The sequence below is a fragment of the Monodelphis domestica genome, chromosome 3 (genome assembly GCF_027887165.1).
Source record: "Monodelphis domestica isolate mMonDom1 chromosome 3, mMonDom1.pri, whole genome shotgun sequence".
NCBI classification, from domain to species: Eukaryota; Metazoa; Chordata; class Mammalia; order Didelphimorphia; family Didelphidae; genus Monodelphis; species Monodelphis domestica.
In genome coordinates, this window is record NC_077229.1 from 521,752,847 (window position 1) to 521,770,212 (window position 17,366).

A 17,366-nucleotide genomic window follows, 5' to 3' on the forward strand; every position below is an offset into this window, starting at 1 on the left:
TAAATGAACTTTTTTATATTCAGTTTTTCTTGGATATGTGACTATAGGTTGTAAATGAAGATCTTTCACCTTTCTGAATATCATAATCCATGCCTTTTGATCCTTTAATGTGGAATCTGCTAATTCCTATGTGATCCTGATTTTAGCTTCATGGTATTTCAATTTTTATTGTTTTTATGGCTGCTTGCAGTATTTTCTCTTTGGCTTGGGGACTCTTGGATTTAGCTATTATATTCCTGGAAGTTGCCATTTGAGGATTTTTTTAAGGAGGTGATCTGTGGATTATTTAAATTTCTATTTTATTTTCTTGTTTGAGAAGATCTGAATAGTTTTCTTTTATAATTTTTATTATGATGTCCAAGATTTTTATTTTATTTTTTAATCATAACTTTCAGATAGGCCAATAATTCTTAAATTATTTCTCCTGGATCTATTCTCCAAGTCAATTTTTTTCAATGAGATCCTTCATAGTTTGTTTGTTTGTTTTTCCCCTTTCTTCATCCTTTTAATTTGATTTTATTGTTTCTTAATGTCTCATGAAATTAGTATTTTTTAGTTCCTCAATTCTTATTTTTAAGACTTGATTTTCCTGTGTCAACTTTTGGGTCTCCCTTTTCATTTGGCCCATTTCTTCTTATGTTGCTTTCATTCTCTTTCCCACTTTTCCGCTGCCTCTCTTAATTGGTTATTGAAGTCCTTTTTGAGCTCTTCTAGCATGTGTGTCCAATCCATATTTTTCTTTTGGACTTTTCATGTCTTTGCTTTGCCTTCACTATCTCCTTCTGTGTCCATATCTTGCTCTTTGTATCCATAAAAAAAATCATTATAGTTAGGTGCTTGTTTGTTGTCTACTCATTTTCCCTACCTTTTTATAGGTAGACTCTGTTCTCTGTCAGGTACCTTCGTAAGTTCCAGGAATTCCTTGATACTACCCTGAGCTTTATTTCTGGGTTTCTTCCAGTTTCAGTTCTTCTAAGATGGTATAATGGTTTGAGGGCTGAGAGTTCTGCAAGCCATCTCCTATTGCTGATTTAATTAACCTTTGAAATGTTAACAGCTGAGGTTCTTGCCTCAGGCTTAGGTGTAAGCTTTTGGTCTCACTGTAAGCTTGATTTTGTCAGGCACATATTATATTGCCCTCTCCTAGGGCTCTACCTAGAGCTTTTGGCAAGAAGATCAGGAGGGACCCACCACCCTTTTGGCTCTACCAACTATTCCAAAATTGGATCTATATTCTCAGTTTCTTTAGATCAGAAACTGTCTTTGGATTTTCTTTATCTAAATAGTATAAAGTACACTGCCTAGATTATAGTTAAGTACATACAATCTTTATTTATTATTTAATGAATTAAAGTTTATTTGTGAACAGACTCAAATGAACTATTTCCTAATTCTGTTGAGCTGTTTTTGCTGTTGCAGAGTGAAACTGGATTTTTAGGTCGCCATAAAGGACTGTTATTATATGTCTTATATTTAAAAAAATCTTACAGGTGAGGTCATTTTTGATGTCAGGCAGGTCTTTAGATTTCATCAACCACATTATAGATAGATTTCTGTGTTAAGTGAAAAGAACACTGACTTAGAACAAAATAACCTGAGTTCAAATCCCACCCCTATTGCTTGCTACCTATAAAATCCTAAGCAAGTCATATAGATTCTTATAAATTCAGTTTTGTCATCTGTAAAATGAGGGGGCTATACCAAATAAAGTCTAAGATCACTTTCAGATCTAGATTTCTGACCATGATCTTATAGCTTCATTCTGATAGATGGAGGTATCTATAGATTCTTAGCATATGTTAAACACATATTTTTACATTTTTAAATTTATTTTTTACCTCCCCCCACATTCAATCTCTTGAAAGGTCTGCTAATTTAATAAGTCTTTTGCACATGCCTCCCTTTAACATAGAATTTATATTAAATACCCATTTTTAAGAATTTGCTTGTTATAAGCATGTCAGATAGTGAAAGAAGCCAGTTCTCATGTATATTGGTAATTTATTATATTATGTTATTACTTCATATTCCCTTTAAATGTTATTCTCATTGAATAAAGATTTGTATAATTTGAGTCTATTTGCATAAATAAGTATTTTGCTGCATTTTGTGGTCCAAACTTGAGTTATTATCCTTTTTTAATCCAAGATTGAAAATTTTGGGTTAAATTTTTTTTAAGATTCTTTGCTCAATCTTTCCTTATGGCACAATGGGATGGGAAGGGACTTGATCTGTATTTGAAGTGATTGGTGAATGGATATTGTGGAAACTCTGCCAATTCAGATAGGCAAGTCACCAGTATCTCCTAGTTGGCAGAGCTAATCTGGTGGCACTGACTGGCTATGGTTGTGGCAAGAACAGAGACTTTCCTGTCCTCTTTCTATCAACTCCTCTTTATCTACAAACTCATGATGTCTCTCTGCTTTTATGTTATTGATTGTTAATAGTTATTAATCAATGAATTTTTTTCCTCAGGCTCTCCTTAATTATAAGTTATTGACCAAAATGTCACTGAAAATAATATTTAAAAATACTCAAGCTTGTATCATGAAATAATTCATTAAATAATGATATTGTTATACAGAAAAACAAATCAACCATTCCTGAGTAGTTCCTTAAAACTTTACATTTTATGGGGAAATAATTAACTAGAATTAGTTCAGGTTGTCCAGATATTAAAAATACAACTATGAATGTGTCAATAAGTAAACAAAAGTGAGAGCATAGAACTGATATATATATATATGTATATATATATATATATATATATATATATATATATATATAAACTGATATCAGTTTAAGGCATGTAATACATTGTAATTGCCGATAGGATGAACCTAAAATATATTGGAAATCAGATTCATGATCTTGAATAAATGAAAATAGCATTCTTGGTCTCTTGAGAAGAGTGGCTATTGTAGACGTTGATCTCAGTTCATTTATGTTTATCATTTTTATAAATGCCTGAAAAAAAGAATAAATTAGACATTTATATTTTTTGGAAGACACCCCAAAAGCCAACATTGTATACTGATTAGAGGACTGGAATGACAGTCAGTGGTCCCAGTGTTCAATACTCTTCTCTGATACATACTCGCTTTGTGTCACCAAAAAGTCACAAAATTTCACAGTCCCTACAGGAAAGTATCTAATCCTAAAGCTACTGAATAGTTGCAGTTCTGCATCAGAAACTTCTTATACCAATGAGATAACAAGTCTAGGTACCCATGTGGAAGAGGGGAAGAGAGAGAAAGAGAGACAGAGACAGAGACAGAGGGAGAGACAAAGAGACTGAGTCTGGAGGCATTAGAAGAGTAGACAAGAAATGATAAAACTGGAATCTAAATTGTAAAAATGCAAACATAAAATTTAAGTTGTAAAAAATAAACTTAGGGAGAAAATAGCCTGATCTTGATATTCAGAGAGTGGGACAAATAACTGAAAATAGCTAGTGCTAAGAGAAAATACAGTAATAGAGAAAAAGCAAAATTTATGTGACCTGGAGATAGTGTCAGCCAGAAAAAAATCATTGTATTTGATCAAAAGGAAGAAAATAGAGACACCATACCTAATGCTGAATTGTGTTTCTAGTACCTCACAAAACCTCTTGTGAAAGTAGAAGGTAGGGACCTATTTTTTTTTTAAATTATCTTTATATATGTAAAATAGTTAATTAAAAAAATGATCCCATTATGAGCTGGCCCTGCAGGATAAGGAAGGAGAATGGTACATAGAGTCACTTTCTACAAAATAGCTAGAGTTCATTAATGGAGGGGGGAAAATGAACTCCCGAGTGCAAGGTTTACTCATATTATTCTTGTCTCAAAAAAAAAATAAAAGAAAGAAAGAAGAAAGGAAAAGAAAAATTTCATACTTATTAGCAGTGGAATCTGATGTCATTGCACAAATGAAAATGCTTTCTCCAAAGTTCCTAATCATTTATTCATTACAAAATGTAATGATTTTCTTCTGTGTTGACTTCTCACCTGCAGTAGACACAATTGACAATTCCTTCCATAGAGATATTTTCTCCTCATGTGTTCTATCCCTGGTTCTCTCCTTCTCCCTATTTGATCTCAGGTTTTCAGTCTTCTCTACTAGGTCATCATGTACACCGGGAGTGTCAAACTTAAGTGAAATTGGAGCCAGTAAATTCATGTTGATTCTAACCTTAAATAGAGATTTTTGTGGGCTACATATTGAATGAATTAGTTCTAAAATATATTAGCTACATTCTATTGTATTTTTCTTTATTTTCCTAATATTTTGCAATTATATTTTAATCTACTTCCAGACTCACTGGGAGGCTTCTGAGTGGCACATCCTCTGGGGTGGAGGACTTTGTTTGATTTGTCTCATCTGCACCAAGGCTCCTCTATCTGAATATTCTCAAAGGCTCTCTCCTAAGCTCTTTTCTTTCTCTCTTGACATTCTTTCTTGGTGGCCTTAGCAGCTTCCACAAGGTGAATTATAAATTATAAAGCTCCCTGCAGATGACTCCAAGATTTATATATTTAGTACTCCCAGTCTTGTTCTGAAATCCATTCCTATTTTTCTAACTGCCTATTCAATATTTCAAACTGAGTATCTCAGGCATCTGAAGTCTTAAACAGCATTGTCATCCTTCCCTACCCCTAACGTTACCCTCTTGCAAATATGCCTGCTTCTGTCAAAGGCACAACCATTCTTTTAGTTTCCAGGTACAGTGAGACAGGTTTGAACAGGTGAGGCTTCTTCCTCAGGGCTGAGCAATGAGACGAGATATTTATAGTTCATTTAAAAGTTAGTAAAATATTTTCTTAGCTACACTTGTGAAAAGCCATTCAGAGCAAAAAGGAAAAAAAAAAGACCGCATAGGATAACATATTGATCCTATTTCTGTGTCTTTGCATTGGCCATCCCATATCCCTAAAGTGTATTTCATCCATATCTCTGGCTCATAGTATCCCTTTCTTCTCTCAATATTCATCTCAAGCACAATCTTCTATATAGATCCTTTCTTTATAGATAGATCTATAGATCTATTGATCCATCGAGATCTATATCTAGGTATAGATCTCGATAGATCTATCCAGATCTATAGGTCTCTAGAGATCTATAGATCCTCAATTTATAGTGTTTGCCTCCCAAATATCCTATTTAATGACCTTGTATTTATTCATACTATATATTTGTATGCAACCAGGCAATACAATGGATAGAACACTCATTCTGTAGTGACAAAGAATTGAGTTCAAATCTGGCCTTAGACACTTACCAGTTGTGTGACCTTGGGCAAATCATTTAACCTCTATTTGATTCAGTTTCCTCTCCCATAAAATGATGATAATTATAGCATGTATCTTCCAGTATCTTTGTGTTTAGAATAGTGACTGCTACATACTAAGAACTATCTAAATGTTATCTATTACCATTATTAATATAATTATCTGCATATATACATACTCTTTGCCTCTCCCAATATAATGGGAGCTCCTTAGAAGTAGGAATTGTTTTATTCTTCACATTTCCATCTCTGGCACATGGCACAAGCTTAATAAGTCCTGGTCGATTGATTGATTGATGTTTCTTATTTTTGCCTCTCTTTAGACACAAACACTATTTTGTTTTGCTGACAATGATTAATGAAAATATCAGTTATTAGTTCAATACATCATTGACTTGTGAAGAGCAAAAGTATATTTACTTATTTTCAGATACTTTTTGGGACAGGCTACAGAATGCCAAAAAGTTTATATCCCAGTAGATAAAAGATTAAATTTCCAATGGTAAAGAATGATTGGAAATCTTAATTCTTATTTTTCTGTGATTTTCCTCACAGTAAGTGAACCATTGTATAGGTGCTACTAACAAGTGCCCAATATTATATATATATAATTTGAAAGAACAAGATTGTCTTAGATGGAAAGTTGAAAGTGTTAAAAGAACTCTTTGAAACTGACTCAAAAAACCAAAAAACCTCAAAATGGAAATTGCTGAGGCTTTAGAAATTCTGACTCTAAAGTGGGAACATTATGTGAGAAAGAGTGAAAAAGAAAATTATACTCTTGGGACTTGGGGTACTGTATCAGGCACTTTACTTCCATAATTTTTAATATTTTGTTTTCTATCCTGATTTTATGATTTTCAGTAGGTGAATATTGCTCTTGAAGGAATTGACTTTTTTTGGCAAAGAACAGGTTGGGATCACTGAAAATACCATACTTGTCTTAAATGTGTAGTCTAATAATCTCTTTCTTAGACTCAATTCTTTGACCAGTTCATGATCTATATGGACTTTTACTATATGAAAAATAATTATTGATAGGGTAATTTGATAGACTGTACATTCAGCTGTCTGGCAAATACAAACAATATCAGTTGTCATCTATATTTAAATTTTCCATTATACTTATTTAGTCCAACATCTTTCTCATTACAATAGAGTCCACAAAAGTGACCAGTTTTGAAGAATTTGAAGACCAAAACGCTATAATCTTTGAATATTATTTAGAGGTCCTTGTTATCAATAGAAAATCTTTCTTTTGGGGGATCTTAAACAGAAGATATTTTCAATGTACCAGAACATGTCCAAGTATTCTTTTCAACTTTGCCTTTGTGAATGCAAATTCCTACAATAAGTTCAGAGGACCAAAGAATGAGAAGAGTAAGGTGCCATTTTATTCAGCACCCTAACGTGATGATGAGACGAGATGAGAAAGATGAGAACATTTAGGGCCACACAACTTCAGTGACTTACCTGAGATCATATAGGTAGCTATTTGAAGATTTATAATTTAAACCTAGGACCTTTATCTATAAATTCAGTATTCTTTCATTCAACCATAATACTTTTGTAAAATGTCATGGAGAAATATCTAATGAGGAGTAGAAGGCAAACTGCATATTAATGAGAATCTTTTTTTCTAGAAAGAAGTCAAACCTAGGTAAAAATGTGAAAAATAAAAAGTTTCATCGGCTTTCTTTCCCCTTTCTTCTTGAGTCATTCACCCACATAATCTATTATTTGTGGCATAATGTATAGAATGCTGATCTTGGAATCAGGAAAACCTCTTTAAATCCTCTCTCAACATTTACTAAATATGTGATCCTGGGCAAGTCACTTAAACTCTTTGATCCTAAATTTTCTGCTATGTTAAAAATTACTTACTTCAACAGGGTTGTTGAGAGTATCAACCAAGAAAATGAGATATATTATGTGAAGCACTTTAAAAGCTTAAAGTGCTCTACATTGAGATAGTATAATAGACAACAATAGATAGGCTTTTTTTTCCCTCCAGCATACCCATAAAAGTTGGTCAAGCTTATATAGCACTATGCTGATTTCATATAAGGCTTCAGATTTTAATTTGTTGTCTATGATTTTCACAAAAAATCATGTTTATATTAAAAGTTTCACCCGAAAAGGTATGCTTATTTAGGATACCTAAACTTTAGTTCCAGATGATTTTTTTTCTCCCATTTCACTTATGGAATAATTTTTCATAGGATAATGCAATAGTCTGGTAACATTCCTGGATTCCATATTCCCCAGTGTTACCTTTCCTATATGGAAATATTTCTTGTGTTCATTGTGGGTATCAAGTATATCTTTTAGGAAGATATTTGAATGAGGATTCATGAAATCATTAATGGGTAACTTGTTATATCCCATAACTTTATAGGCTTTGATGAGATATCATTTAGCAAAGTTTTGGTCAATTCTCTCCCTCTCTCTTCACTCCCCAGCGAAGTCATTCAGTGGTTTTGAAACATGGATTCCCCACTGGAAGCTAAGATGGTTTTGAAGTCTACCCCTCATAGAAATTATCATCCAAAGCATAAGAGTCATGTAGTAAGTAAATAGAATTTTTAAAGGGAAAAATACTGAATCAACAAAGATCTCATGAGGAAGAAAACTCAAAGATCTTAAGCATAAAAATATAAACCAATGTGGAAGATATTAATAACAGAAAAGTTCAACTGTATATGAATAAATATTGCAAGACCTATGAAAATTGATCAATACTTAATGAGGCAGAAGACTGTGCAGATTCCCAAGAGAGCATGGAACCACAGCAGGATGTTCCTCACTTGTTTATAGAAATAAGATGTGAAAGTAGAATTTATGGCTGATATAGCAGAAATAAAAAGGGAAAATACAAGTTTTATTTTCTAATGAGAAATTAATCATTGGGAATACAAATATATAGAAGTGAAGGACAATCTGTAAGAAAGGGAGTCAAAATTAACTCCTGAGGTAAAAGAGTTCTATATTTTCTTTATTATTCTACTATTATTCTTATGCATGGTTTGATAAATGGATTAAATGATATTTTGTTTTAATATTAAATCAATATTTAGGTGACATAAACCAAGAAAAAGAGATTCGTGGGTTTACTTAGCTTTGGATACAGTGATTTATAGAAATTTATTTTTCAGACAAAGAAAATACATTTAAATATCCTAAATATTTTAATTTGTTACCTTGAAACACACATAATCATATACATATATGTTTACCATGACAATATTTTTATTAAAAAAGTTTAATGTACAATAGTGGTAAGAACACTTTAAGGAATTTTTTTTTTCTTCCAGGAATCTGTAATTTTATTTGGGATAGATTTTTGTTTTTAGTTGCTGGTGACCTATTTTTAAATGATACATCAGAATTTAGTGAAATTCCACTACAATTTCAATGACCTTAAAAACTTCACAAAATTTTCACAGATATTGGTCATATTCAATGTTCTCAAGAGAATTTCATGTTCTGGGACTTTTTTATTTTTTTTTTAGTCTATAAGCTAAAAGTTGCATTTAATTTTTTGATAAGATCAGTTACTAGGTGGTGCTTTACATTAAGTGCTAGACATAGAATCAGGAAGACCCTCCTCAGACAATTATTACCTAGGCAAGTCACTTAATATCTTTCATCTGTTTAAAATGAGAATTAAAATAGTACTGATTTTCCATATTGTAATAAGAATTGAAAGAGATAATACATATAAAGACTTTAAAGTACTATGTAGAAGAAGTTGTCATCATTATCATCTTCATTATCATAATTATCAAATAGTGTGATATGGAAATCACATTAAAAGACTGATATATATTAATTTAAAGTCACCAAAGAATTCAGCTATGTAATTCCTAAATGAAAACTCAAGTCAGCAGTCAACCTTTTATGGAGTTTTTTTAATTACTAACAGGAGGAAGAAAGGTGAGAGAGAGAGAGAGAGAGAGAGAGAGAGAGAGAGAGAGAGAGAGAGAGAGAGAGAGAAAGGGGAGAGAAGGGAATAGGGCTTAAATACCCCCTCTGCTTAGGCTGGGCCAAAGGCCCAAGGCCTTGGAGAGCTGAGGCAAAGAAAAGAGATCAGTCCCTGTCACTCACGTGACCAAAATGGAGAAAGAGTCTGAGGGCTTCCACTCCAAGCACCAGGCTCCAACCACCTCCTTTCCTCCACACAGGAAGTCCCCAGACTCCTCAGCTGTCCTCTACCTCACTTCCTGTGTCTCCCCTGTGCCAATGGTGGCTCTAGCTTAACCCAGGACCACCCAGAGGTCTGTCCCGTTTGCACATGTCTGTTGAAGGTCATATTCTCAAATAATTAAATCTTGAGCTTTGCTGCAGCCCTTCCTAAATCCTGTTACCCTGAGTAGGGTGGAGATTGTAGTTTCCAAGACCTGATTCTGTCATTCCAAGTATCTCCATTGTTATTGATCAGGAAATAGACAAATCCCATCCTCTAAGGAATGGTTTGAACAGGGTTGAGTAGTTTTGAAATTCACAATAGATCATTTAATTTTGTTTGACTATTATATAAAACAATAATTAGAGATAAAGGTAGATTTAGATATTACACAATAATGTGTTTTTACTTAGAGATGATATCCAATATATTTGTTAACCAAAATTATCAATTAAGAGGATGATCATTTTTGTTCTCTCTAAATAATAGAAACCATATATAGTATTTGATAAGATTTATGTATCCCTAAACACAGCTGCAGTTTAGACGAGGGAATCTACCTCTTCTCAGTGCCTACTGATATAGACTTCCTCAGAAGGCCAAAAAAACTGAATTCATATAAACAAAGAGACTCCATAGTAGGGCACAGCATTGAAGGTACTTGGGATTTGGGCATTTCCACACTATAAGGGGGTGAAATAGCTTCCACCAAAATTGAAGCTGATCTACCCTCCCCCACCCCACCTATGGAGACAGTGTGCTAGACTCAGAGTCAGCATGGGCTAGAATTAGTGATCAAAGGAGGGGCATCTCTAGGTCCTTGGCAGCTGACTAAGATCACCAAAGAGCTACCCCTGAGAGCAGCTAGACTTGAGACCCCAACCAGCAGAAGAGCTCAGACCTTGGATGAAGAGATAGCTCAGAGAAGGGCTGCAAACAGTGGAAGCTCCAGAGACTTGAGAAGTGGCCTCAGCCAAAAACCTTGCTCCATACATAGAGACCCTGCCCTCCTCACTCAGACTTCTGATTGGAAAGGGAAGGAAAAACCACCATATTGATGACAAAAAAATGCCCAGGAAAAAGAACTTCTCAACACAAAGAAAAACAAGAATAAAGGATTGTCCCTGGATAATTTTTATGGAGGAAAAATCCAGACTACAGAGGAAATTGCAGAAGAGGACATACAAATAAATGCATCCAAAACATCCAAAAAAATGGAAATTGGTCACAAGCTCTTGAAGTATTTAAATTGAAACTTATCAAAAAGATGGAAGAATATTGACCAGAAAAGTGGGAAATATTCAAAAAAAAGTTTAAAAGATGGGAACTCCCAATTGGAGAAAGAGGCCCAGGAATAAAATGAAATGATAAATAAATTAGAGACCAAAATTAAACAACTGGAAGACATGCAATGCAGGATAGACCAAACAAAAAAGGAAAATCAAAAGATTATAGCAGAAAACTCTCTTTAAAGACCAGAATTGGGCAATTAGAAGCCAATGACATCCCAAAACAACAAGAATGAATAAAGCAAAATCAAAAGATTGACAAAATAGAAGGAAAAATGAAATATCTAACTGATAAAGATGACTGACCAAGAAAACATGTCTAGAAGAGACAGTTTGAGAATCATTGGTCTACATGAAAACCAGAAATGAACAGAAACCTTGACATCATACTACAAGAAATTATCCAAGAAAGCTACCCTGGTGTTATTGAACAAGAGGGAAAAATAGACATTGAAAGAGTTCATAGAACAGCCTCCACACTAAATACTTAAAAGACAACTCCCACGAATATAATTGTCAAATTTAAGAGCTTCCAAGCTAAGAAAAATTTTTTACAAGAATCCAAAAAGAGATAATTCAGACATCAAGGAGCACCAATCAGGATCACACAAGATCTGACAGCTTCCACACTAAAGGACCTCAAGCCTTGGAATATGATTTTCAAAATGGCAAGAGAATTGGGTCTTCAACCAAGTATTACCTATCCATCAAAACTGACTATATACTTCCAGGGGAAAGTATGGACATTCAACAAAATGGAAGATTTCCAAGTATTTGTAAAGAAAAGTTGAGAACTAAGTATAAAGTTTGATATTCAAAAACAAAGATCAAGAGAAACATGAAAAGGAAAATAAGAAAGAGATAAGATAGGGGAAAGGCTTTTTTATTTAAATATTATTCTTTAAGGGTTTCAATAAGATCAAATTATTTATATTAATATATGGAAAAATGTTATTTGCAACTCTCAAAGTTATATTCACTATTATAGTAATTAGAAGAATCATTTATAGGCAAAGACTGGGGTAATACCCTACAGGGAAAGTAAGTTGGGGAAAACTAACAGTGGGAGTGGGGCAGGGAGTACAAAAAGGAGGGAAAGAGTGGGGAGGGAAATTAATAGACACTAAAAAAATAAGAAGGGAACAAAAATGAAGGGGGCAGAAAGGGAACTATAATAAGGGTGAGGATTAGAGGTCTTGACTAAAAACCAACCACTGGTCTAAAAAGCTATAGCAAAAGAAGAAAGGACATAACTAGGAGAGGATATCAATATGTTGGGGAATAGAGAAATATTTATTATAACTGTGAATGTGAATGGAAGGAATTCATCCATAAAAAAATAGCAAATAGCAGAGTGGATTCGAATCCCAAATCCTACCTTATGTAATCTAAAAGAAATACACATGAGGCAGGTAGATATTCAAAGAATTAGGATGAAAGACTGGAGAAAGATCTATTGGCCCTCAACAGAGAAAAAGAAGGCAGGAGTTGCCATCATGATATCTGACAAAGCCAAAATAAAAATAGATATGATCAAAAGAGATAGGGAAGGTAATTATATCCTGATAAAAGGCAGTATAGACAATGAGGAAATATCAGTAATCAACATGTATGCACCAAATGGCATAGCATTCAAATTTCTAAAGGAGAAACTAGTGGAGCTGAAATAGATAGAAAAACTATACTAGTAGAAGAACTAAAACTTCCTCTATCAGATCTAGATAAATCAAACAAAAAAATAAATAAGAAAGAGGTAAGATATGTAAATGAAATCTCAGAAAAATTAGAGTTAATAGACATATGGAGAAAAATAGAGACAAAAAGAAATACATCTTCTTTTCAGCAGCACATGGTACATTCACAAAGACTGACCATGTACTAGGGCAAAAAACATGGCAAACAAGTGCAAAAAAAGCAGAAATAATAAATGTAAAATTTTCAGATCATAATGCAATAAAAATAATAATTACTAAGGGTACACAGAGAGGCAAATAAAATGTTAATTGGAAATTTAATACTATGATTCTCCAAAACTGGTCAGTTAAAGAACAAATCATAGAAACAATTAATAATTTCATTGAAGAAAATGATAATGATGAGACATCCTTTGAAAATCTATGGGATTCAGCCAAAGTAGTACATATGGGGGAAATTTATATCCATGAGTTCATATGGTAACAAATTAAGGAGGGCAGTGGCCAAAGTACTGGGCATGCAAATCAAAAAACTTGAAAGTGAAAAATTAAAAATCCCCAGATGAAGACTAAATCAGAGATCCTAAAAATCAAAGGAGAAATTATTAAAACAAAAGTAAAAGAAATATTGAATTAATAAATAAGACTAGAAGCTGCTACTTTGAAAAAACAAATAAAATAGACAAAGTACTGGTCAATCTAATAATAAAATGAAAGAAGAAAACCAAATTAATAGTATCATAGATGAAAAGGGAAACCTCACCTCTAATGAAGAGGAAATTAAGGTAATCATTATAAACTTTTTTGACCAATTATAAGGCAACAAATATAGCAATCTAGGTGATATGGATGAATACTTACAAAAATATAAATTGCCTAGATGAACAGAAAAAGAAATAGAGAATTCTTAAATAATCCCAGATCAGAAAAAGAAATTGAACTTCCTAAGAACTCCCAAACATCAAAGAACTCCCTAAGAAAAAAAATCCCCAAGGCCTGATAGATTCACAAGTAAATTCTATCAACCTTTCAAAGAACAACTAATCCTAATACTATACAAACTATTTGACAAAATAAGCAAAGAAGTAGTTCTACCAAATTCTTTTTATGACTCAAATATGGTACTGATTCCAAAGCCAGGCAAGTCAAAAACAGAGAAAGAAAACTATAGACAAATGTCCATAATGAACATAGATGCAAAAATTTTAAAAAGAATACTAGCGAAAAGTCTCCAGCAAGTGTTCATGAGTCATTCATTATGATCAGGTGGGATTTATACCAGGAATGCAAGGATGGTTTATTATTAGGAAAACCATCCACATAATTGACCATATCAACAAGCAAACCAAAAAAAAATCACATGATTATTTCAATAGATGTAGACAAAGCCTTTGACAAAATACAATGCCCATTCCTATTGTAAACACTAGGAAGCATAAGAATAGAAGGGCCATTCCTAAAAATAATAAACAATATATGTCTAAAACGATCATCAAACATCTTCTGCAATGGGGACAAACTCCATGCCTTCCCAAAAAGATCAGTAGTGAAACAAGGATGCCCATTATCACCTCTATTATTTAACATTGTACTAGAAACACTAGCAGTAGCAATTAGAGAAGAAAAAAAATTGAAGGTATTAAAATAGGTAATGAAGAGACTAAGCTATCACTCTTTGCAGATGATATGATGGTCTACTTTAAGAATTCTAGAGAATCCACCAAAGAGCTAGTGGTTGTTGATTACAGAAGCAAAGTTGCAAGTTATAAAATAAACCCAAATAAATCATCAGTACTTCTATATATTTCCAACACATCTCAGCAGCAAGAGAAATTCCATTTAAAATCACCCTAGACAAATATCAAATACTTATGAATCTATTTGCCAAGAGAAACACAAGAACTATTTGAACACAACTACAAAACACTATCCACACAATTAAAGCTAGATCTAAATAATTGGAAAAACATTAATTGCTCATGGGTAGGATGAGCTAACATAACAAAAATGACCATCCTACCCAAACTTATTTAGTGCCATACCCATCAAACTTCAAATTTTTTTTTTTACTAATTTAGAAAAAAAATAACAAAATTCATTTTGAAGAACAAAACATCAAGAATATCAAGTGAAATATTGAAAAAAAAAAGCGAAGCAAGGTGGCCTAGCAGTACCAGACCTCATACTACACTATAAAGCAGTGGTCATCAAAACAATGTGGTACTGGCTAAGAGACAGAAGGGAGGATAAGTGGGATAGACTTGTGGTAAGTGACCTCAGCAAGACTGTCTATGATAAAACCAAAGATTCCCAGCTTTTGGGAAAAAAATCCATTATTTGACAAAATCTGCCTGGACAATTGGAAGACTGTGTGGGAGAGATTAGGTTTGATTCAACATCTTACACCCTACACCAAGATAAACTCAGAATGGGTGAGTGCATACAAATAATTTTGATTACATTAAATTAAAAAGTTTTCCTTAACAAAAAAAAACCCAATGCAACTAAAATTAGAAGGGAAGCAACAAATTGGGGGGAAATCTTTATAACAAAAGATGCATTTACTCAAATTTATAGAGTTAAATCAATTGTACAAAAAAATCAATCCATTCTCCAGTTGATAAATGGGCAAGAGACACGAATAGGCAATTTTCAGTTAAAGAAATCAAAACTATCAATAAACACATGAAAAAATGTTCTAAATATCTTGTAAGCAGAGAAATGTAAATCAAAATAATTCCATGTTACCACCTCACATGGAGCAGATTGGCTAACATAGTAGCAATGGAAAGTAATGAATACTGGAGGGGATATGTCAAAATTGGGACATTCATGCATTGGTGGTGGAGTTGTAAATTGATCTAACCATTCTGTGAGGCAATTTGGAACTCTGCCCAAAGGGTGCTAAAAGACTGCCTACCTTTTTATCCAGCCTTAGCACTGCTGGGTTTGTACCCCAAACAGATAATAAGGGAAAAGACTTGTACAAGAATATTCATTGCTGCGCTCTTTGTGGTAGCATAGAATTGGAAAATGAGGGGATGCCCTTCAATTGGGGAATGGCTGAACAAATTGTGGTATCTCTTGGTGAAGGAATACTATTGTGCTCAAAGAAACAATGAACTGGAGAAAATCCATGTGAACTGGAATGAACTCCTGGAATTGATACAGAATGAAAGGGGCAGAACCAGGAGAACATTGTACACAGAGACTGATACACTGTGGTACAATTGAATATAATGGACTTCTCTACTAGCAGCAATGCAATGATCCAGGACAATTCTGAAGGACTTATGAGAAAACACTATCCACATTCAGAGGAAGATCGGTGGGAGTAGAAACACAAAAGAAAAGCAGCTGCTTGATGACATGGATCAATAGGGATATGATTGGTGTTATAAACCCTAACTGATCACCCTAGTGCAAATATAAAATATATGGAATTAGGTCTTGTCCAATGACACATATAAAACCCAGTGGAATTGTCCTTTGATTATGGGTGGGAAGTGGGAGATGGGGAGGGAAAGAACATGATTTTTGTAATCCTGGAAAAATATTCTAAATTAATCCATTAAATAAAATTAAAAAAAAAAGATTTATGTATCTCAACAGTTAATTTCTCTCTTTCTTCCATGTTTTCCTTTTTCTCTTCTGTTTGAAGATGAGCAGCGTCGACATCTTGCCGCTGCGCGTGAACACCGACACCGGGCCACAACCGCACCTCCCATAACAACTGGCATCCCATGCCCCATGTGCCACAGACTCTGCGCCTCAATCTTTGGACTGCAAAGCCACATGAGGGTACACTGTAGATGATAATGCACAAAGACAATTGTCATTCTCGGTCACCAAGAGACTACCACTAAACGTATATATAGTAGTATATTATTATTTCTTTTTACTTAAGAAAGTTGAGTTCTGAATTACCTCCATTATGTTACCTCAGAAGATAAAAAATATGATGTCAATTATACATGTAAAATCAGGTAAAGCATTTCTACATTGGATATGTTAAAAATGAGGCAAGAAAAATAAAGTGAAATAATTATGCTCCAATTTCACTCAGAATTCTTCAGTACTCTCTCTGGAGTTGGACAGTATTTTTCATCATAAAATTTTCAGAATTGTCTTGCATTATTTTCATGATCAGAGTAGCTAAATCTTTCCCAACTGATCCTTATTATAATGTGACTGTTAATGTGTACAACAATCTAATTCTGCTTACTTCGCTTAGCATCAGTTCACTTGTCTTCAAGGTTTTTCTGAAATAATCCTGCTTCTCCTTTCCTATAGCACAATAGTCTTCCTTCACAGTCATATACCTCAACTTCTTTAGCCAGAATCTGCTCAAGTTCTACTTGTTGCCACACAAAGAACTAGTATAAATATTTTTATTGAAACATTGTTTCCCTTTTTAAAAAATATCTTTGTGGTACAATTCTAGTTGTGGGATGGTGTAAGTGTATATCTATCTATCTATCTATCTATCTATCTATCTATCTATCTATCTGCACTTAAGAGTCCAATTCAGAATTTAAGGAAAGTACACATATTATCAATGTATACAACACTTTAAATAGCAGTATTAGAAGTAATGATACTTAAGTAATGGCATCTAGTATTCAATTGAAAAAAAAACAGTTTATTAAAAGTTGAATTTCACTTCATGAAAAAGCTGATGTCTGGTTATGCACAATGTCCCAGAGATCCTTACCTCAGAACACCTAATTTGATTCTGCCACTGTATGCAAACAACAATCCAAATGGGGTCTTCTACGTATATCCCTCTCTCTCTTCTACCCCTACCCCTCTTCAACATACTCATACTTTATTCCTACCTTATATCATCAAATTTTTCATGTCCTCCAATTTCACGTTCTTTTCAAGAATGGTATACTTTTTATGACTCCAAGCTTTTTCTCAAGTCT